Consider the following 25810-nt stretch of genomic DNA (forward strand, 5'->3'; position numbering starts at 1 on the left):
AGAAAACATACCCACCCTAACAGTGTGGTTAAAAAAAGAAAATTAGATAACATAAATTAAATTCTCAATGTTATGCCTAGCACATATCAAATGTACAAATTAATTATGTACAATAATGTGGTATTTTAAACTAGGTAGCTATGGACATTTTAATTTGGAAGCACATATGCAAGGCTTTTAAATGTTTCCTGTCAAATTTCCCCTTGGTAGATCTGGTTCACCATTCAAGTCTATTGACATCTTTTTAAATACAGGTTCTGTTATCCAGCAAATTTATTCTTTCCACTTTTGTGTCATTTGTAATTTTGATAATAATGTTGTCCAGAACTTGGCTGCAGTGATTGACAATATTAGGCAAGACAGAGCCTCTTCTTCTATGTGTAGTCAACCACATATAATTCTGCCTAATTGCACTCATATCCAGGACTTGTGTCTACAGCTTCTCATGGAAATACCATAGGAGAAAATGTCACATGCTCTGCTGACGTCCAGTTATACACAGTTCCCAACTCTACTACCCTAATGAGCTGTCATGAAATGAAGGTGGTTTAGTCTGATGTGTCTTGTTCTTGTGAACTCTGTCTGACCACTCTTGATAAAGGCTTCTTTTGGAACTGGGATTTTCTTTATTTGAATGTTACTTCACTGGAATAACCTAGAGCTAGAGACCTTCACATTCTATCAGGTCCTGCATGGCCTGGGGATGTCGAGGGAACATATTTTGTCATAAAACACTCTATCCTAACAGATTGTGCAGGTCCATATGCACCTCAGTCCTATCCCTTTTTAATGTATGAAACTATCTCTGCTATACCAACATAGCATTTTCAAAGACCACCAAGGTTAATGACTGTTGCCATAAATTTCTCCTTATGTTCAGAGATACTTTGGACTGGGATACTTTAATTAATACTTAGGAGCATGGTAAATTTGGAGGCTTATATTCTCTCTGTTCAACATTTAGGTAAAGCAAAAGATCAAGAATATAAAATGAAAATAATGATTAGCTTCCCATCACTTGTTACCATAATACTGTCAGGGGAACCTCCTTTCTTGTGCTCATTCTTGCTCTAAAGCAGTGCTGGTAAAGGACAATAGTATCTAGATGGAGAAGCTTCCCTGGTACTTCATAGGTGATGTTAGGGATTATTTTTAACTTTTTGATCTAGACGTATAAAAGGTACCTGCAGTAGACAGAATTTATGGATGGCACCATAAGATTCCCAGTCTCTGCTGTATGCACACTTTCTCCCAGATATTCATTCAAATACTAATCTAGGTACTGCTGAGAAGGGATTTTGTTAATATAATTAAGATCCCAAATCAGTTGACTTTAAAATATGGTGATTATCTGGGTGGGCTTGATTCCTTTAAAAGCAGACAGTTTTCTCCAGCTGATCAAAGAAGAGGAAGTCAAAGACACATGCTCCAGTTGGCCCAGAAAGCAAATATGCATGTTATGAATTGCTACAGGGATCACACAGCAAGAAACTGTGAACAGCCTTTAGATTCTAAGAGCAGTCTACAACCAGCAGGAAAATGGGGACTTCAGTCCTATAACCATAAGGCAAACTGATGCTGACAACAACCAATGAGCTTGCAGAAGTACCCCAAGCCCCAGATGAGAACTACAGCCCCGGCCAACAACTTGATGTCAGCCCAGTGAGTCTACGAGCAGAGAATCCATCCGTGCCATTCCCAGAGTTCTCCTTATAGAAACTGAGATAATTTATGTGTTTTAATCCACGAAGTTGGTGGTAATGTGTTATGCAGTAACAGAAAACTAATACGACACATGTATCATAAGTGCACAACTTAATGAATTTTCACAAAGAATAGCCAATATCCAGAAGAAAAAATAGTACAACATCCCAGAAGTCACCCTCATGCTCCCTTTCAGTCACGGTGCCACCCACCGCTCACCATTCCTCCATCTCTGCCCCCAGGAGTAAAAATTGCCCTGACATTTAACAGTATAGTCTGTTTAAGTACTTTATACAAATGGAGTCATACATTATATGTTTTTTTGCCTTTGGCTTCTTTAATTCAACAATATTGTTGGTAAGGTTTATCTAAATTGTTACATGGAGTTGTAGATACATCATTCTCATTGTTGTATAATATTCTATTGTGTAAATAGAATGCAATTTACTTATTCATTTGCCTTGTTCGTCATGTGGGTAGTTTACAGTGCAAAGCTATTACAAACAGCGATGCATTCTAGCATATGTCTTTGGTATGCGTGATATTTAGTTTTAAACTAAGAGGAGTCAAATTATCAGGCATTCTAGAAGTCTGGATAAAGAGAGAGAATATTGAGAAAAGAATATTTATTTTTAGTCAGAAACACCTGGATTTATATTGTAGACAGTTATATTCTATATGTGATCTTGATCAAGTTAATCTTCTTTACACAGTTTCCACATTTGTAAAATACAGGGTATTAAAAAACATAATCTCTGACTTCTCTTGAGCATTAAAATCTGTGCTGTCCAATACAGTAGTCACTAGCCACATGTGGCCACCTATGTTTAATGTAAATTATTTAAATTAAATTAAATTGAATGAGCTGACCCAGTGGCATATTGCTTAAGTTCACGTTCTCTGCTTCGGTGGCCCAGGGGTTGTGGGTTCGGATCCCAGGTGCAGATCTATACAGCACTCATCAAGCCATGCTGTGGTGGTGTGGCACATAGACACCAAAATAGAGGAAGTATAGTGGAAGATTGGCACAGATGTTAGCTCAGGACCAATCTTCCTCACCAGGAAAATAATTATATTTAAAACCAAGTTTCTTGGTCACACTAGCCATATTTCAATTGCTAAATACCTACACGTTATTGGACAACACTGTATGTATATGAAACATTTAAGCCACACTGTCCCTGTTAAATTGCTACTTAATAAATGATAGCGTGCCACATGCTTTTTTACACTCAATCCCATCAGAATTTTGAGGCACCCAAATAACTCCCTAAATTATTCTGGCATCCACAGAAGTTATCACCATGATGCTCCTGAAAGTTTGTCCAATGCTTTGAAGTATCTCTTACTTTTCCCTGTCTTTCTCCTTTTGGTGATAGAAACAGTGAGGTCCATGACATGGGAAGAAGCCACTGCTATGGTTTCCTTTGCCTCCTCCCCTGGCACGGGTTCCTGGAAGTCTCATTATGCCAGACCACAATGGACTAAGGCTGTCCCTTGGACTCTGAAAAAAATTCCATCTATGCTCATCACTGAGCACCCCTCTGTCACAATGCTTGTAGAAGTGTCCAGGTGTCTTGTCAACATCTCAGAGTCATATGAACAGCACCATTTTCAGTTTCCCCCTCCAAACCTCCATTCCTCCTTGAAATTCAGGATCTTTGGGGATGACTTCAGGATAATCTTGAGAATCACCAAGTTGTTCTCAAAATACTCTTTCTCTTTGGAATAGATATTTCTTTCCTTTAAATTATCTTTCTTCTTCTGGTTATTTGTATTTCATTTTGTGATTTTTCTCTTCAGTAGCTATAATAGTTATTATAACACTATTATATATATTTTTTAGTGATGCTTACTGTGAGAAAAATAAAATACCATGATAGGTGCTATGGGAGTTGAAAATATGATGGCCTTTGTCATTCAGAACTTATAATATAGGAAGGGATATAAGATCTAATTTCAAATAATTATAATCTAAGGTAGATAATTATATTGCTGGCAGTAAACATGTTTACCTCCATTGCTTTCATCCTACTTATAAGTTTCAAATACAGAAATGACAGAAATCAGCAAACATCACCATCTGGTTTTATTTTGCCTTTTTATTTTTTTTTCTCTTCAGAACTATTCATCTGTATAGGCAAGAAAGCAACTGTACATGGAACGTAAATTTAAGGAAAACTAAATATCTCATTTGCATTAATATTTTTTTTCTCTCCAGGCTACTTGAAACTTTCAATTTCACATTGAGCCAGTTACACCTATAAGACTCTTATTAAAGCATAAAAATGTCCTTTGGGAGTGGACAGGTGAGAAGATTGTTTGATGATCCATTTGTATCTCCTGAATTCCAATAAACAGGGGAGTTTCTTAGAAGGTGTAACAAAAAGAGTGAGGTTTGGGAAAGGGACGGAGAAAGTTTAGGAGAGGTGGGTAACACTGAATGCTCATGCCTAGAATGTGGGCTGGGACCTCCCAAGGGCCCAGAGTCAAAGAAGAGTTGAAGAGAGAGGATGAAGGAAAAGAAATGCATCTGGATGCTGTGACAGTTTAAGCCCATTGTTTATGAAAATCTATTTCATTTTGTCAACACTGTTGTCATGGGCTGTTCTTGCCATATTTCATATAGTTGCACATCCTTAATTAAATGCCTCCAATTTGAAACCACAGGACCAGATAGGAAAGTTGTTTTCAAAGAACATGAGGTATTTTGAATTCCTCAAGACTTCCAGAAATATTTTGGTGCAAATGTGTCATTTGAAAGTTGTAAAACAACGTGGAATCACATGACCTATACACATAGCAACCAGAATTCATAGTTTTGCATAAGGATTATAAGATTGTACCAATACGCAGACAGTTTGTAAGGGAGAAAAAGACATGTTAAGAGGAGAGAGATTGCTCAAGAGTTTAATGAGCTGTTCTTATTCAAAAAAATAAACGAAGAGTTTGGGTTAAAGCAGATCTTAGAGTAGTTTATAATAGCTATGAAGCTAGAGCCAAGACACTCCTAAAACGTATCTCTTGAGATGCCAAAATGCTGCAGCAAAATCTCCAAAGTAATGAATCACAAGCACAGTCAAGATGAAATATCTACACAAATCTTATATCACATATTATAAACTCTTTGATTCTCTTCATTTTTATCAGGAAGAGATTCTTTTATGCTAAATGTAGTACGAGCGCACATGCAATGTGTGGAATTTTTAGCAGAACACATAGCGTCATATATATTTGTTGTATTACCATTTACTACCGTTTACACTGGTCAGTGATTCTCAGAGTTTGATCCACAGACTAACATCATAGGAATCACCTGAGAACTTGTCAAAAATATAGTCTCAGCACCACTACCGCTCTCCCCCTCCAACCTTCCCACCCCTACTCTAAGCTCTGCTTCTCAGAAACTCTAGAGATTTCTAAGGATTTGTGTTTTAACAAGCACTTCAGGTGACTGATACATGGCACTGACAAAGTGATATTTCATCATTGTGAAAAGGGGAGTATTATTTATTTATGAAAAAGATAAATAAATATATTATCAATCATCCTTTTACCATGAAGCAAAGATGTATAGGAAGTTCCTCATCTCCCTCATGCTTCCTATTAGGCGTTTCCCTCCACATTTTTGTGCAAAAGACTGTTGAAGTCTCCATCACCATAATCAGTCTTCAATTTAAAAATTGATTTCTTCTAAAAATATTTAAAATTGGGAGCCAGCCCCATGACCTAGTGGTAAAGCTCAGTGCATTCTACTTCCATGGCCTAGGTTCAGTTCCCAGGCACAGACCTGCGCCACTCTTCAGTGGTCGTGCTGTGGCAGTGACCCACATACAAAATAGAGGAAAATTGGCATAGATGATAGCTCAGGATAAATCTTCCTCAGCAAAAAAAGAAAAAATTAAAAATTGAATTACCATATGATCTAGTAATTCCACTTCTAGACACATACGCAAAAGAGTTCAAAGCCAGGATTCAAAAAGATATTCGTACACCCATATTCACAGCACTATTATTCATAATAAAAAATAAAAAGAAATTGAAAAAACAAACACAATTATTTTCTATAACCTGCCTTGGATCTGCACTCCAGTTTTTGACCTTAACTCCTGTTTAACCTTTTTATCCAAATTCTTCTTTTCCCCATTGAGATTGTGTGCATGTGGGAAGCTATGAGGTATGGAAGGGGCAGTCAGCTTGTGGATTGAAGGCATTACTTATAGTTCTGACTCTGAGAATAGTCTGTAACTCTAGGCACATAAATGTATGCATTTTGGCCTTGATTTTCTCATCTATAAAGTGAGTGAGTTGAATAAACTATCTCTAAGTTTCCTTCTAGCCCTGAACTTATGACTCTGTATGTCATGTTAAGGCCCAGATCCTCTGTTTTCTGAAGAAACTGATAAAATTATCTGTCTTAAAAGTCAAATATGTGAAAGTATTTTTTAGTAGTTGACTTTTGGAGGTTAGAACCGTCACTTTGTATGCTAAAGCTTCAATGATGGATAATAAACATATCCTAACTGAATGACAAACTCACACATGACAAGCCAGAGAAATGTCACTAGTGGTAAAAATACCAAGACAATTTCCAAGGGAAAACCCTGCCAAGACGAGTTTGGTAAAATGAGAATTTGGGCTTGGAAATAATGGATTGCCTACAATATTTTGCATAAGGGTGACCAAATGTTTTTCTCCCCAAGTACTCTGTAATTAATGCACCTCTGACAGGCCGTGCATCAAGTACCAGTGTGGTCTCCAATCTGATTATTCCATTTCACATATCACTGTAGAAAAGCTTATTTTTAGACAGAAATAGTAAATTGTAGTAGCACTTATCAAGTGTTTACTGTGTACCAGGCACTGTTTGAAATGCTTTAAATGTATTAACTCAATCGATCCTTGCAATAACCATTTGAAGTTAATAAAAAAATCATCCCAATTGTCTAGGTAAGACAACTGAAGCATAAATGTAAAAAAATAAATTAAATTGGAAAAAGAAAGCTCAAGTCAACAAGAATCAGAGCTGTCAACCACTACCTTATACTACTTATTGAGGTAATGTAATTCCTTATATAAGAATGATAGATGGGACTTAATCATAAAGTAACTATAGTTTTGACTATTACTGACTCTGTATATTTATTGAGTAGGGATAGTTCTTCACCAGGCTCCCGATGAAACTTGAAGGTGAGCCTCATGGCTTCTCTAGTCACACTAAGGTAATAAATGCTCAACTGTTGCTTTTAGTTCCAAAACACAGGCTCTATTCAGTAATTAAGATAGCCAGTCTCATAAAATGATTTTTAAGATATCTCAATTTGCTCTAAAATTTAGTCTTCTCGCTTGTCTGAACTTGGTCCCATTTCAGGAAGAAGTCAAGTTTATTGTCGCCTAGACTTCTTAATATTCTTGCCCCATATCACTGATCATAGTGTATGATTACAACAACAAGGTTGAATGTTGAGGAAGGAGAAGGGGTAGACTGAGCAGGAAAGTTCTTGTTTGCTTGGTAACAACATGGTGACTTAACTCCAGCACTCTTTGGACCTGGTAGGTGATTAAATCTGAATTTGTTTTTGGGGGGCTCTGTGATGGACCAATTGAAAAATGCCCCAAATCTTTACCCCTCCCTTATCCATCACCTTTTACCTGAAACTTGATAATGCTCCTTCACTTTGACTCTGGAGATGGCCACATGACTTGTTTTGGCCAATGGAATGTGTACAATCATTACGTAAGTAGAAGCTTGAAAAATACTTGTGGAAATGGGCTTGCCCTCACTTTTGTGCCTCTGTCATTGCCATGAGAACATGCTGTGCTAGCTTGCTAGAGGATAAGAGGCACGTGTCGTCTCAGCTGTTCCAGCCAAAAGCATCCTAAATAAAGCTGAGAGCAAATCAATCCCTAAACATGTACATGAGCCAAGTCAGGGTCAGTAGAGACATCCAGATGACAATCTTAGATGAATGAACCATAAGTTATTATTGTATGTGGATGAGGGTTTTTTTTGCTTGTTTGTTATGCAATATTATTGGGAGACTAGGTGTATGATACAGGTACTCTCATCACTTCCTTTGGGGGTCCTTAATTATGGGAAATATCTCACATGCTTTTTCATTGATATGAGGAAAATCATAGGCATTTCTATGCTCGTGAGTTGCCCTTTCATTCTTTAGCCCCTAGACATCTGGAAAAACTTCCAGATTTTTTATTCTATGATCTAACTAACATTTCCAGAGGCTTCATTGAACAAAATCTAAGAAAACCACATTCTTACTTTCTCTTGTTCCTGGTCCACATCTGGACCACAGGAAGTAGTCATACAGTTTTTATTCAAATAAACCATTGGAGTGCAGTCTACTTGCTATACAGACAGCTCTCTCTTGCTGCTGGTATGAGTTAAATGCCAGTTTCCAGTGTCCATGAAATTTATAGGGACACATATTAAGTTCATTGTCATGTCTCATTAAAGCCCCTCTCTTTTGACTTGGGATTCGGAAGTAATATCACATCCTTCTCCTTTGGGAGGGATAGAATTCACAACACTATTCCCTCCAAATAAGCCTGCTAAAAATATTCTCAAGTAAACTCTGTGAAGCTGCTATGACTCTATTTGAGGTTAGAAGACATCATTCCATCCTTCCCACTTTAGGGGTAAGGTGGACCTTAAGGCATACTTGTCACAGAAGAAAATGCTCCTCCCAATACTTCCCTAATCAAACCCACTATTTAATATTCCTTATGGGGTTAAGGAGACTAAAATTCCTCTGAATGCTTCTCTACTACTACTTTTAATGTCTTCACATCTTGGTCTAATACATTATTTTATAATGTGCTTTAATTAATGCTTCCATTTTGAAACATTAATGTACTTTGTTTCTTGGAGACATACAACATTCCAGACTCTGGAAGATAAGTGTAAATCCTACTATTTTTGGAGGGGGTAAAAACCACCGGGTAAATAGAAATAATATTCACCTTGACTATTGCCACTGAAGCATTCATAACTGCTCCTCCTTATCACAGATCTCCTAAAGACAAAAATTTCCTTACATCATATAAACTTCTTCCTTCTCACCGTCCAACCCAAAACTAAACACATACATACACACACTCCTTGTAAAACATGTACACACATATTCACGTACAAGGAAGTTAAACTAAAAAGGAATGCAAAGAAAGATTTCTATACATACCATATTTTCTGCATTTATCGTCTGGTTTCATTTAGCCTGTTTGGTTGTTCACTGCTCAGTAGCTGTACTTTGATGGTATACACACAGCATGGACCAATCTCATAAAGGCCTGAAATTAAACCTGCAATTTGGACGAGGCTGCAGATAGAGACTCATCCTCAATTTCAGCCACAGAGAAAGCATCCACTTATGTGAAAAGCATAATTTTCAATGAGTAAGTAAAAAAAAATGTGCAGTTGGCAGGAGCCCAAAGTAAAAAGAAAACAAACAAAATAAAAAAACAGGGAAATTCCACTAAATAAGCATAGCACAGTGGTGGATAATTAAAAGCAAAGTGACATTTAGGGACCATGAACAGGCAGGCAATCAGCATCATGGAAGGCTAGTAGCCATGATAGAGTCCTCCTAATTAGGTTGGTTGTTGGAGTAGATAAAGAAATTTCTAGAATCAAACAAAGCCTTAATCTTTCATGGATTAGAATATTTTGTAGCTTATTAAAGAGGATGGCAATGAATTAGTGAGCTACTATTTATTGAGTGCTTATTATGTGAGTCCTGAACTTAAAAGTTTAAGTTCATTTAGTACTTGTGAGATAGGGTTGTTTAATCCATTATAGAAACTAGGAAACAAAGTTTACAGAAGTTAAATTTATGGTTGCACAGTAAGGAGGTATTGGAGTTAGACTCACTCTCCTCTTTCATAGTGAAAAGTTGACTATTGAGAAATGACTGCCTGGCAGAGGCCACATTTCCCAGCATCCTCGTATCTAGCTGAGTCCATATGACTAGTTCTGACTAGTGGCATGTGAATGGAAGTGATGTGTCTCTTCTAGACCAAAATGTTTAAGGAGTGAATGTGCATCCTCCATCCTTTCTTTTTTTCATTTTCTGGTTATAAGTGAATATGTCCGGGGCGCTAGCCTATGGTGCAGCCACAAGATGGAAGAAATCTGGCCTTGTCCCTCACCAGGTTGAAAGCCACACTTGAATATTCATACTTAATCACTGTATGAGAAAAGAAACATGTATTAATCATCCAGTTTTGGGTTTTATCAGTTATGGTATCTTAACATACACTAATATAGTCCTCAATTATTGAGACATACTATCATAATAAAAAAAACTATAATGCATTTAGTGAGTACCTGCCTTGAGGAGTTGTTGTGAGAACTTAGTTAACATATTTGTAGAAAACTCTTAGCACAGTGTATACACATAGGTAACACTATATATGTTTGGAATTACTATGATGATGATGATGATTTTGTAGCTTTATTTTAAATGTATTTTCCCATTTTCGACTGACAGATGGAATTTTTAACTGAATTCAATAAATACGGAAACCAAATATCAGAAGGATCAGACAACTTCTTTGTGACAGAGTTGGAAGAAACCCAAGTCCTTAGTTTAAAAACCTTGTGTTCTTTTTCTGCAACATCATGACATTTCCTGGATAAGAAAATAGAAAACCGAGATGTGCTAGGTTTGTTAACCAGTATGAAGTTTAAAAGGTATGGCTGAAGCCTTGAGAAGAATTTAGAAGCTCTAGTACTAGATCAGGAATGACTCAAAAAGGAAGGCTGATGATAAATTACTTAAATTTCTCCTACATGAAGTTAGAATTGGGATTGAATTGACAATGGAGGTCAAAGACTACAGTTTTATAAATATTAAGACTCCTGAGGCTGAATCTTCTAATTTCTTTTGGGCATATACTTACTCTTCCTATGGACTTGGGAATAGCATGGGGATAGGAAATCACTTTGTCAGGAATGCACTCAATTAAAAATCACCAATAAACATGTTTTTAACAGATCATCTTTATTTCAATTAAATAAAAATTATCCCAGTAGGAATGACATGATTATAGACCACCGTTATCCAATAGAACTTTCTGTAATGATGGAGGTGCAGTACACTATTAAACATGTTAACCACATGTGGCTACTAAGAATTTAAAATATGACTAGTGTACCTGAGGAAATAAATTTTTAATTTTCTTTAAATTTAAATAGCCACATGTAGCTAGTGGGTACCATATTGGACAGTGCAATTCTAGACTTAGAGGTATTATTCTAATAAAGAAAATGGATTTAAATGCAAATCTGTGTGTGAATTAGAAAGATGTTTGAAATTTATGGGGGAAACTGTTGCTGTATGGCAACATTAAGAGAAATTCAAGATTTGGAGAACTGAAGCTATGTCTACATACATGTAGACAATTCAGTATAAATGGTAAAATCCATGTCCATGGAGTATTAGCAGACCAGACTGAAGGCAATTTGCAAGGACATAATGCCTGGCTATATGAATGGACCTTATGTTTGAAATCCTAAATCAAATATTCAGCTTATTTTTGAGCTTCCAAAGTCTCCATCTATGCCTTTATCCATCACTAGACTCCAGTTAATAAATGAATTTGCCTTCTGCTTCGATGGGAAGATAAAGGTCATAAGATGTGAATTCCTTCCAACTCAAAGTTTATTCTTCTTTCTTTCTTTTTTTTTAAGATCAGCACCTGAGCTACCATGTGTTGCCAATCTTCTTTTTTTTCTATTCTTTTCCCCAAAGGCCCCACCCCTCAGTACACAGTTGTATATTCTAGTTGTAGGTCCTTCTGGCTCTGCTATGTGGGATACCACCTCAGCATGGCTTGATGAGCAGTGGCATGTCTGTGCCCAGGATCCAAACCCATGAAACCCCAGGGTGCCGAAGCAGAGCACGCAAACTTAACCACTTGGCCACGGGGCCAGCCCCAAAGTTTATCTTTATTTTAATATGCCCCCACTGTTTTTTCAGAGAAAAAGAATTGCTATTTGATGCTAACTATTTATCTCCTCCATTTACTCTTGACTCCCCTAACATTTGCTTTCTCAGGGGCCACCAGATTAAGCTGACTCTCTTATAAATATAGTTTTTATCTTTATTAATTTCTCCCTTGTTAAGTTTATAAGTATACTTAAAAGATTATGATCATTAAAACCAATCAACCAACCAACAAACAATATCTTCTTCAAATTATTGCCAGTGGTCATGTGTCCACTGTGTTTGTTTCCTTACCCCCTTCATCCTTTAAGTCATGTCTTCATGGTGTCTTCTCTCAACATCTACTGAGTTTCCTCTTTCAAAGTTCAAACTGTCCTCAATTAACAACTTGGGCCATAAAGTACATACTTTTCTTTAATGGTATCCATAATTGATATGTGTTGATGATGTCAAGTTTTAGAAAGATATTGCGGTGTGTAAATTTGCATGACAGCTGACAGCGTTGCCTTCTTTTATCAGAGGTACTGTTATTTTTATTTCCCTCTAAATGACTAAAGGACATGCATCCATATTGATTGACACTGAAACCCCTTTGCTATCAGTGTAGTTATTCCAAAGGACTGTATACCTCTTTCATGGCATTTCACTTTATTAAAAATGCTCTGAAATAAAAGTGCTAGGTTACAAAGAAAATAGCATTACCTGGCATATTAACAAAAAGGTACTAAACTTAGTTCATGGAAATAGTTTGAAATTTTAGTGACAGAATAAAACATACCTACTGTAGCAGCATAAAAAGACCTGCAAAAAGGAGCTCAATCTTCTGTTTCAAATTGCAGTTTTATTCAACAGCTTAAGTGTCTTCATATGATACGTGAGACTTTAGCAGATACAATAATATAGTTGTAAAGATGCTAAAACCACTCAGACTAAAATCTGGAGCGTCAGAATATTCATGGAATACTTTGAGTCATGTCCATAATGCAGAATAAATGTCATTTCAACAATCTAAATACTAGCTTTTATGCCTTTGAGATCTCAAGTAATTGATTTCTGTTGAAAAGTGTCATAAATATTACATTAGTAACTGTTGTCAAGCAAGAACATTTTTTCAATCATGTTTTAATATTTTGTGTTCTTCTAAAAACACAAACTGCAAATTAATAGAAAAACTATTGAGAAATCAGAAAATAAGTTGAAATCATTTAAAAGTACAAGCCTCCAACACGAGCTCTATTAGAAGAAACATAAACAAAACCATAATGAGCTTGAATCCATAGTTTAACATTATATCCCAGGAAAAGAAGGGTAAAAGAATTAAAACGATTTGTTAAAAGCAATAAGTAATTTAGTAGCTGAATCAGAACCATAGCGGTTTAAGGACCAGCCAGCCTGGCAGATACCTGTATTCCTCATTTGAATGTAGCACCAACATAACAATACTATAACAGTGATATAAATGGTAGAAATAACAATGGTATAAATAAGAAATAGAGAGCTGGGGACCTCAGGTTTCCAGGTGTATCACTTTTTTTCTTTTTTTAAGATTTTTTATTTTTTTCCTTTTTCTCTCCAAAGCCCCCTGGTACATAGTTGTATATTCTTCGTTGTGGGTCCTGCTAGCTGTGGCATGTGGGACGCTGCCTCAGCGTGGTTTGATGAGCAGTGCCATGTCTGCGCCCAGGATTCGAACCAACGAAACACTGGGCCGCCTGCAGCGGAGCGCGCGAACTTAACCACTCAGCCACGGGGCCAGCCCCCCAGGCATATCACTTTTCATCATACTAAATGGAAAAGATTATCTCCCAATGGGAATTACAAAGATTCCTTGTTGGTTGACTTATTCATATCCCACACTTTTGCCATACAAATAAAAAATCGCAGTATGCCATTACAGTCAATACCACTAACCACGTGAACCATCCAGTTGACTATTCCCTGGAGTCTTGGATAAAACCTAAACACCAATAAATTATCACAGAGTGCTGTTTTATATTATAATCTAAATTCTCATCTCTTTAGTATCACTTCAAATAACTTGCCTGCTTCATAAAAGAAAAACAGAGTGAGCAAAACCTACCAAGAGATGGAGATTTTTAAAAACTCCTTCCCCCAAGAACATTTTACCACAGCCCACTTTATTGAATTAGTAAGTCAAACAGCTTCTGTAAAAAAATTGCTTGTGCAATGTCTGATTCACATTGCAAAATAAGAAAATATACATGTATATATATATATTTACATATATCTCAAATTTTCAGTGTCTAAGTCTGGTCATATCCAAAACTAAGGTCATATGCAAAACTAAGATTCTAATTTTTAGATTTAAATATTAGTTCTTATTCCATACATTTTTTATAAAGTTAAAAAAAGAGGAAGAAGAGATGGACACTATGTAATTAAATCTATGTCTCTATCAGTCTCACATATAGACACTAATATTGAACATTGTTATAATTGTGCCAGACAGGATAAGAAATACTTTTCTGTGTATGTAGACAGTTTTTATGGACATATACCCAAAGCTGTGCCCAAAAGGTTAGCACAGATAGACAACTACATATCATGTTGTAAAGATACTTTGACAGAATGTAAATGAAAAATTAATAAGTATGCTTGTAATATACTAATTTGAAGAATGTCAAAATGCCTACATACACACAAGTCTTCCTCTCTAGCACAAAAATGTCCATATTCATTTCTTATTTGAGGTAAAGATCATAGACAAAATGTAAACACTATTTAATTACTATTATTTAACAGTAATTGTAATATTAGAAGCAGCAGCAAAAAATTATATTGTGCTAATAGGTTGGTTAGGTTAAAATGTCTTTCATACATTAATTCGCTTAATCTTTACAACAGCTTTATGAGATATGTATTAATACTCTCAACCCCGTTTTACATTTGAAGAAACTAAGGCATAGTTCAAGGATTTGCCCAAGGGCATAGAGCTAGCAAGAAAAGAAGATAGGATCTAAATCCAGGTTATTTGACTTCAGATTCAATGCTCTTAACCACTATTTTATATAGCCTCTATTAAAAAAGAAAAGTATATTTTAACTTTGTTATGGATACTCTGACACATACAAAGCAGCAACACCTGAGAGCCAAGAAGTCCACATTTCAAAAAATGATTCTGGGACTTTAAAGCTGAGTCTATATCAGCCATATGTTTTTGATCTGTACTGAATTTGTAGGCTTTATGAATATATTTCAATTTCCACATAATTTTACCACCTTGGTCCCAGACACATTGCCAATATGAAGGCAGGATAGGAAACTAACAACAAGAGATAACTTGTGTCACGTAGACACAATCTCTCACAAAAATAAAACAAAAACATGTTTATTTTTCCTCCTCCAGGGGCACACTATTCACACACTTAGTATATTCTTTGCAGTCCTTTGAAAAGGAGAAGCAGTCAGTGCTATGCTAGTGCCTTTGTGCAAATTAGAAAAATGACCCAATTTCAAGACACTGTGTTGCATCTACTGGAAATTTGTTACAACAAGCTAATTGTTTTAGAACAAGACATGTCGCTTCTATCTGTCAAGACGTTCTTGCAAAATATATTCAAATCGATGACATGCATTATATGAATGTCCCTCTTCCTTTAAATATGGCACGATAGGGCACTGCACAACCCATGAAGCTGTACTCAGTGGCTCTGAATCCATAGCCATCCAACTATCATTTTCTGAAAGTAGAGGCAGCAATCTTACAGCTGGGATGCAAAGATTTAGTTCTGGGTATTTGTTCTCTGGAACTTTAGCTCTCATGTTCACAATAACTACATATTCTGTTGGTAGTAACCTACGAGCATGGGTAGTAGTGAGCTGGATTTCAGGCTAATTCTCAACCACCTGTATTAGAATCTCTTTGCATTTACTTGAGTCCTGTTGACCATGTATATCTTTGTCTCATTGGTGGGAACTTCTCCTCAAGGGTGGGCTATCTAAGTCCACTGGCTTTTCCCATTCAGCAGGATTTCTCTGGGTGCACTAACTAGTTTAAAGGGTATCATAAATGGGTTATGTTCTAGGAGTGGAGGCTGACTCCACTGTTAGTCTGTTTTTGTCTTTCTCTTCTCCTTCTTATTCATCATTCAACTAATGTTCTTTAGTCCTTAATGTTCCAGAGTATTAATTTTCACATACCAACTGGAAAGCTGTTTCCTTTTTTAGCTTTGATGCCTGTCAAGTTTAAGTGTTTTTTAGATGGTTTAGAGTTGTTTTTTGTGTTTCTGCTGCTCTTCTACTACCAATTGAAATAGCTGATTAGCCCAGAGCCCCAGTTTGCAGCCATCAGTGGCACAGTCTGTAGTTTGACACAGTCCCAAGTTTTCTGTCATGTCTCTGAAGTCACACAACCAACACCTGGAGAATCTCAAATCTTTCACTCTTCTCTCTCTCTTTCAATGCATACAGGTTGGTACCACTGAGAGCAAGCCTCAACATCCTTGTTGCTGAGCAGGTTTTATTATTAACCTTGATATCAGAGTTGACAAAATCCATTTATTCTAATACTTATAGGCACATAGATAAGTGTGATCTTATCAATGCATGTCTGAAAAAAGATCCACACAACTATGGCTGGTCTTATCTGTCATGAGGCAAGAAATTTAACTTGTGAATAAAGTATTGAGTATCTATCATATAGCTATATTTTGACCAAAGTTATAATTTTTCCTTTTCCTTCTTTGTCTCAATCTAGTCTGGCCCGAAGGCCCCCAAATCCAAAATTAGCAATTAAAAAGAGATTTAGCAAGATAAGGAAATGCCAAATCAAGAGTATAATCTGAGTATGATTTCAGGAGTCTATTTGACTTCTCACATGTCTCTCACCACTGGGTTATAAAGGGACTGAGGAATCAGAGGCCTGGCTCCCTCAAGAGCTGATGCCTTCTATTGGTTCTTGATACCACAGCCTTGACCTGATAATTCACTAAATAATTAAAGGTTTTGCAACACTGAAATCATAATTTTTTTCAACAAACTTGAGATCATAGCCACCTGACCTCTAAGAATAGTTTTAATTGTCTAAAATTTTTAGTGTTATCTGGTGAAGTGGAAATATGGGTGTTTGATATGCTCCTTATTATAACAGTGACTGGCCTACATGTTTGTCCATCAGAATTGGCTCTTGTCAAGGGACAACTTAGATTCTACTTCTCAGTCTCTTAAAGATTCTCTGCTAATCCTCCTACAAGATATTGCAAAATGTAATTCAGACTGTGCAATCGTTCTAAAACTTCCTAAGAAACCTCCAAGACCTTAACACTCCATATGGCTCTGAATGAGAACATCCCCTATGTCATCCAGAGATAGATAAAATTAATTTTAAAATTTTAAATTCCTCCTCATGCCCTCCTCCCATTTCTCAGATATTGAAGATAGCCTAAAATAAATCTTCTTACAGTGTTTAAGGAGAAGTAATACAGGGTGATGGCAGTTGGTCCTTTTCTGCCTCCAGTTTCTGATGGGCTGCATATGTAAATTCTCACTAGTGGTAATCAGAAAAACATTCAGCCATTCTCTCTCTGTATAGGCAATATTTTAAAGAGACTGATCAAAACAACATTCTCCATTTAAACCTCCTGGATTCAGGATAAAACATTTCCCTCTTTTGACCATATCCTTCCTTCAGTAAAGTTTAGATGATCTAAAACTCAGTTATACCGACACGATATATTGTTAAAATTACAATCAGTTGTGTCTCTTTTTCCAGCATCACCAGACCCAAATCTTTTCTACCTGTTTTTCCACCTCGAATTTGAGCATCACCTGGGCATTGAGTCAAGTAAAGTTTAAATTTTCTAATTTCCCCTTATGTCCTTTATTTATTTATAGCTTAGAACCAAAACAATTTTATTTTCTTTTTTTGTCTTTTTTTTTTTTTTGGAGAGGAAGATTGTCCCTGAGCTAACATCTGTGCCAGTCTTGATGAAAGCCACAGCATGGCTTGATGAACGGTATGTGGGTCCACACCTGGGATCCAAACCTGTGAACCCCAGGCCACTCAAGTGGGGCATGTGAACTTAACCACTACACCACTGGGTGGGCCCCTCAACTTTATTTTCTTCTCTTAAATTTTATTTTTCTTGTATTTTATTTTTTCCATTATAAAAGTAATATACTCTCAAATATAAAAGTGATAATATCAATTGCTATATGCTAGACACTGGACAAAGTAAGATTTTTTTCTTATTTATTCCTCACACCTCTACAAGGTCGATTAAATTGATATACCCATTATATAGATAATTAAACTGAGACACAGGGATTATGTGAAGAATGGTTTTCAGGCAGTACATTTTAGTGCTTAGGGGCATGCAATCTGGACTCAGATTTTGTGTATTAAAATGCTAGCATAACAACTTATTAGTTGGGCACTGTAAGCAAGTCTGTGTTCACTGCCCTCCTTATAGTTGTAATATATAGGTTTCATTTGAATAAAAGTTAATATTTAACATTTTCATACCCCCAGTAGAGACAAAATATATGCCTTGTTGTTTCAGTTCATATATACGCCTGAAGCAACAATGATAATTACATGAAGATAAAAATAGAGTATCATTCAAAATGGTTTGTGCCAAATGTTGTCTTAAAAAATATTTGTTTTGGATTATGATCTTTTAAATATCTGTGGAATATATTGCCAGAATTTCTCAGTACCAGAACACAAGGCAATGGCATATTGCTACATGCCTCATTCAAATATTTCAGAAACAGCTCACATAGTCTGTGAGTTTATAAACACAAAGTCAGCATTATTATTCTATATTGTTCAATCAATCTGACTTGGCAACATGACCTTCAAATTTTGGCATATTGGCTAAAGTTTCTTACTGTTTATTGAACAAAAATTTATGTGTGAACTTTATGCAAAGACATTTCTGGTAAATGAAAAGACAGATAAGATATGGATCCTGCCCACTACTAGTTTATAATCCATTCATATAGATTTAAAGCAAAATGGCAGAGATAGCTTTCATTCAAGTGGAGATTGATAATCAAATGATAACCTTCATAAAAGTAGGCAGGAATAAATTACTATAAATTAGAAGAAAAAGTAAAACATTATTTCTAGATACAGTAGTGAGAAAAAGATTACATCATCTAAGCAATAATATGCACAACTCCCTCTATTTACATTGAACATTTCTATATAAATTACTTTGAAGAATCTTTTGCTAATACTTATGCAAGAACTTTAAATATATTATTAAATAATTCAAAAATGTAATCAGTATGATTCTCAGGCAGTTCAATAGGAGATTTTCATTTTGTAAAACCATTCAGATAACCATTTATAACATTTTACATTGTCTAATGACATGTCTATCTATGGAAACAAAGCAAGATTTATATTACTCCACTTTTCTTTATTTCAAGGGTATAAGCATACTTGGACTCACGTACCACTCTTTGACATCTTCTTGGAAGCAAAGATGTGAACCATGAGTCATTTATGTTTTTAATTCGTAAACGTTCATTGAGCTCTTACTATGCATCAGGCACTCTTCTAGTTAGTAAAGATAGAACTGTGAACCAAAGAAAAATGTCTCTGATCTTACAGAGCTTTCGTTGTAATGGGGGAAGCTGACAATACATAAACAAACAAACGCACATAAATAAATATATCTATATTGTGTTGGTATATGCTAAGGGCCATGAAGAAAAATACAAAAGGATACGGTAATAGAGAATATGACATGGGGCACTAGTTTACAAAGAGTGGTCAGGGAAGATGTCTATGAGGAAGTAACAGAACATTCCTGGCAGATAGAGCAGCATGCACAGAAAAATCGAAGTGGACATATTAGACTCTTTGGGAAACAACAGGAAGTCTGCAATCCTGGAACAAACCATGCAGGTTAGAAAGGGGTAGGAGATGATATCAAAAGGTAGGAGATTTAGGACACTATAGGACTTTGAAAATCACTTGGAATGAATGAGAAGCCATTAAAGGTCTTAACAGGAGGAGTCATATAACGCAATTTGAAATTTTAGATGACCGTTCCTCCTGGTGTTAAGTACAGAATGTAGGTGAATAGAGATGGAGCAGGGAACCTCATGCTACAGACAAAAATTAATTCAAATTGGATTATAGATGTAAATGTGAAAGTTAAATAAGTAAAACCTTTAGAAGGAAACACAGGAGAAGATCTTTGCGATCTTGTGCTAAGCAGGGATTTCTTAGATATAACACTAAAATATGGTCCATAAAAGAAAAAAACTGATAAATTAGACCTCATCAAAGTTCAAAACTTTTGCACTTCAAAAGACACCATTAAGAAATGAAAAGACAAACAACAAACTGGAAGAAGATATTTGTAAATGCATATCCAATATAAGATTTGTGTTCAGAATTCATATTAAAACAAGCCAAAACCCTAACACCTCAATAATAAGAAGACAAACAACTCAATCAAAAAATGGGCAAAAGATATGAACAAACATTTCATCAACGATATATGAATGGCTAATTAGCGCACGAAAAGATGTTCAACATCATTAGTCATTAGAAATACAAATTAAAACCACAATAAGATACCATTTCATATGTACTAGAATGGCTAGTATAGATAAGAAAGGATGTGTAGAAACAGTAACCCTCCTACCTTGCTGGTGGGAATGTAAAATAGTGCAGCCACTTTGGAGAACAGTTTTGCAGTTTCTCAAAAAGTTAAACATGCAACTAACACATGACCTAGCATTTCTACTCCTGGATATCTATCCAAGAGAAATAAAAACACATGTACACACAAAGACCTGCATGTCAAAGTTCATAACAGAATTATTCATAATAGCCCAAAACTGGAAAAGACTTCAGTATTCATCAACTTATAAATGGATAGACAGAATGTATATTCGTACAATGAAATACCCTACAGCAACAGAAAGGAACAAACTACTGACACATGCTATGTCAGGGACAACCCTCAAAAATATTATGCTAAGTGAAAGAGGTCAGACATCGGAGACTACATATTGTGTTATTCCATTTATATGAAATGATCACAGACACAAAGTAGACCAGTGATTGCTAGAGTTAGGCTTGAGAATGGGGAATGGCCATGATGGATCTTATTCAGGGGATGAAAATGTATTAAAACTGATGCATTGTGACGGTTGCACAACTCAGTAAAGTTACTAAAATCATTCAATTGTACACTTGAAATTTCATAGATTTTATGATATGCAAAATATATTTCAATAAAGCTGTTTAAAAAGCAGATAGACTAATCAGGAGGCTCTGACTGCTGTCAAAGGAAGAGACAATAGTGGCTTTGTTCAGTGAAGAGAATAATATGTGGTCAAAACTTGGATATATTTCAAAGTTAGTGTCAACAGGATTTACTCCTGGATTTGATGTGAAATGTGAGGGAGAAAGGAGTAAAAAAAATCATTTTAAGTTTTTTGGCCTAAAACAACTGGTAGAATGGAGGTGTCATTTATTCAGATGGCAAATAACAGGGATTAGGTTTGGTCAGTGGTAAATCAAAAGTTTGGTTTTAGACATGTTAAGATTGAAATACCTATTATATAAACAGGAGATGTCAACTACAAAGCTGGAGTTCAGGGAAGAACCTAGGGCTGTAGTAATAAAAAAAAAAAAAACGTAGTCATTGGTACAGAGACTTTATTTAAAGCTAGATGAGTTCACTAACAGAGTGGATGTATACAGAGAAGACAAGAAGTCAGGGGATTGAGCCCCAGGACACTCCAAAGTTTAAAGATAGGGAAAATAAAGAAGTTTCAAGTAAATTCAGATGGAGCAGCCAGTTAGATAGGAAAACATCCAAGAATTTGGAAGGCCTCAGGTGAATTTAAGAGTGTTTCAAGAAAGTGGAGTATCATTTGTTATTTGCTTGAGGAAGATGAGAACTGAGACTCACTGGAATGACAACATGAAGTTCAGCAGCAACTTTCCAGAAGTGGTTTTGGTGGAGTGTTGGGGATGAAAGTCTGATGGAGTAATGTGATGATTAATTTTCTGTGTCAGCTTGGCTGGGCCATGGGATGCCCAGATATTTGGTTAAACATTATTCTAAGTGTGTTTGTGTTCTGGATGAGATTAACATTTGAATGGATGGACTGAGTAAAGCAGATTCTCCTCCCCAATGTGGATGGGCCTCATCCAAAGCATTGGAAGCCTGAATAGAAAGAAAGGTGGAGTAAGAGAGAATTTACTCTCTCCGCCTGAGCTGCAATATTGGTTTTCTGCACTCAGACCGGAACTTATACCATCGGCTCTCCTGGTTTTCAGGCCTTTAGACTCAGACTGGAACTATATCATTGGTTCTCCAGGGCCTCCAGTTTGCCAACTGCAGATCTTGGGACTTCTCAGCCTCCGTAATCAAATTGTATGTGTATCCTGTTGGTTTTGTTTCTCCAGAGAACTTAAGCTAATACAAGTGGGTTGAAGCAAGAGTGAGAGGACAATGAGTGAACCATAAAGTGTAGGCAACTCTTTCAAGGAGTTTTACTCTAGAAGTGAAAAGAACAATGACAGCAGCTAGAGAGAACCTTAGGATTCTGGTATCACAGACTCTTAAAAGAAAGATTAGGATGATTCAGTTGAGCTGGAGAATGTGCTTGTCTGGGAGAAAGAGGGACAATTGAAGTAGCAAAGTCCTTGAAAAGGTGTGAAGAAAGGGGATCTGGTGCATACATCGAAGATTGGTCTTAGGATTTCAGATAGATTATCAATTGAAATGGATGGGTAAGGCAGTTTATGTGGTTATAGAAGCAGATTTGTTGTTAGGAGCAGATTTGGAGGTAGGAGTATAGGAAAATCCTTTTTGGATTGCTTCTGCTTTCTCAGTGAAATGAGAAAAAAGGAAATCCACAGATAGTGAAAGAGGAGTGTAGTGGGGAAGAAGTACTGAGGTTTGGGAAAAGAAGAGAAAGCATGAATTAATTATCAGAGAAAGAGAGAGTCTTATTTAACTAGAAAAAAAAAAAAAACCCAGCTGAATTGTATGACAATACTAAAGGCACACTTAAGCTTTGTGTTATCACGAACATAAAACTATATGGCATATTCGAGTGATAAACTGTAAGAATTGGATAGTTAGAGAATTTGATTTAACCAGATTTCAGGTTTTTCAGATGACTATGGTAGCCAGATGAGAAGGGAAGTGGGTGAAAGAAAGAGAAAACAGGACAGGTCAATAGATTATGAGTGCCAATGGGAGCAAAGAATTGTTTCAGTGAAGGTAAGAGAAAGAATGAACTGAAAAGATAGGGGGTGAGGTTTGGAGAGTGGAATATTTGAGACTGAGATTATAGAGAAGATATACATTTTCGGAATGATAATGTTTGGTGCGACCAGGATGCTGGTGGCTTACATGGATTGGAGGACAGGATAACTACAAACAAGGAGACCAAGAAACCGGGAAGCCCATATGTTGGAAGAGTTCTCTATTTTTAAATAACCATGCATTACATCAGGAATAGTATGCAAGGGAGAAACAGTCAACCAGGTTGGAATATCTTCAAGGAATGAGAGGAGTGATGTAGAGATCTGTAGAGGTTTGGAACAAGGGGTAAAGGAGAGTGGTGAAACCTCAGAGCAAAAGCTTCAGTGTAGATATGTTTTCTTAGGGAGAAGAGAGACGACAACTTAGAAATAATAATGAGGAACAGAGGGAACTCTTCCAACCTTCAGAATGGTATGAGGAATGTAGGACAGAGAACACTACCTTTTGAGAAAAAGCCACTGCATAAGAAGTAGTGGCTTAGGGAGATAGCCAGTTTCACTTAGATGAAAATGGTAAGGAAACATAAGGAGCAGTGTTTCTCAAACTTAAATGTACATGCAAATTACCCAGAGATCTTGTTTAAACACAGATTCTGAGGTTTGGCTTAAGATTCTGCTTTACTAACAAGTTCCCAGGTAAAGCCAACACTTTGAGTCGGATATAGGGAATTCCAGAATAAAGAATAAAATGGCTTGGTGAATCAAGGATTGGTGGAGGTTTGAGTCAGATGTGTGCATGAGGATAGAGTCTACGTGATGAGTGATGAACCGGGGTCTCAGGCCTCTTTATTGACTGAGACAAAAGGGACTTTGTATGATTGAACTGAAACTAATAGTCTCGTCCTAAGTTGTAGTCATTAGGCTACCCAGGTTGGGGAAGCATATGAAGAAGACTTTCTTGCCAGGAAACCCAGAGCTCTATTAGTTCCCAGCTCAGACTCCAATTGACAGTGTCAGAGTCAGAGTGAGAGATGGTACTGTAAGTGCCTGGGACTCTCCGGATGTCCTCTGTCTGCTTTTGATGGTGTACTGAGTTATTCCTGTATCATTTTCCAGTATGACTCTTAGAGAAAAATAATTCCAGATTGACCCGGAAAAAGGAATAGGAAGGTTTACTCTGTTCTAAATCGATTTCCTATTCTCCTATTTTCTTTTACAACCTTCCTTCCCTGAGACTTTGAGAATACAGCGCTACCCATACTTTATTTCTATTGTGAACTGTATTAAATTCTTAATGTATTAACATTTACCTCACCTTAAAATTACCTAGAATCAGACATTATTAAAATGAGCCTGAAAATAAGGAATTTTGCTATTTTATCTATCCATAAAAAATATGGGTCTTCATTTCACATTCCACATATAGTTAGAATATATAAATTGATGATACAGTCATACACATTTTTGGAGAGCATAAAAATTCCATTTCAAAGTATAATGCAAAGAGAAACTATTTAAAGTAATCACAAATATATTTTAGAGATACACAAGAACAAATTTATGAAACATCAGCATCTCACTATAGCTACTCTTTTCCACTAACACACATAGTCAATCATTCTGAAATACTGAACTCAAGTTAGTATAATTCAAAAATAAGATAGTCAAGGCTAAATGTGAATATGGGCACATATTCCAAACCCCTCATCATACAGATTTTAATCATTAATATGTTTAAAATAGTACTTAAACACATATGTACTTATTTATAGGGTACACAAATTTTACAAAATGTAAACAGAACATTATTGTGGAATTTTAGCTTTGTTCATAAGTACAACTGCCAGAAACTTCAACTAAACTAAAACTTTAAAAGAAAATATAGCGTTAGGATTACTACATTTGGCTAGTTTACTTTTTTTGCTACTAATCATCACAGAATCAAGACTAATAGGATGGAGATCTATGAGTTCCAAAGTAACTTATGATTAAAATGACAAAAATACTTTTATGAACGAATATTTGGAGAGCCACTGAAATGAATGACAAGGACAATGGAACTTTAAAATTAACACTGACACAAAGTTCTGAACCTGGGATTTCCCGCATTCTCACAAAATAATTTGGTCACGTTCATCCTTCTTAAACAATCCGCTATGGGCTTGTTCTATCCTGAGTCTCCAGAGGTGTCTTCAGATGGCACAAAAAACTCAGGCAGGTGAATATGGATCATGGGTGGTATTGTGAATAACTCTATGAGTGGTATCAGTGACTCATATTTATTTTCAAATGTTGTGATGGCCTAAGCATCAGTAAGGGAGGAGCCTGCCATTACTAAATCCATATTTGCTGCAGAGCAATTCTGTTGAGAGGGCCCTTGTAGAGAATTGATGAGAACCAGCTTCCCAAGCAGCTGCCATGTGGTTAGGGAACATAAGCTGAGTGGGTGGAAGAATCCTCTTAAGGAGTTACTGAAGCACAACATTCAGATTAAGTGGCATAGCTTTGGACTTCTGGGAGCAAGAGTGGCAGAGCCGATAGCTCTTTTCTCTCCTAGCTGTGAGGCAGACGGTGAGCAGAAGCAGCAGAGTGACAGACCGCCACTTTAGTTACTAGCAGAAGGCTACATATCATTATGAATGTGGAAATATAAAAATTACTGTACCGAAACGCGCAGCTCTATAGTCAGGAGAGTCCCTTCCAGGAGACCCAGATGAAGGCATCTGGTAATATTTATAACCAAATGATAGAAATATACTTTCTATTAGAAAAAGGAATTCAAAGATTTAACCCAGAAAACTGATTTATTATTCAACCACTAATAAATTTTACAAGCTCTAGATATGAAAAAAACTCTTTAAATTAGTCATTTTTCTCTCACTCCCCCCCAAATATTCTATATGCTGCAAAAGATGTTTTTACCAAGAAC

This window comes from Equus caballus, chromosome X, assembly GCF_041296265.1.
Source record: "Equus caballus isolate H_3958 breed thoroughbred chromosome X, TB-T2T, whole genome shotgun sequence".
NCBI lineage: Eukaryota > Metazoa > Chordata > Mammalia > Perissodactyla > Equidae > Equus > Equus caballus.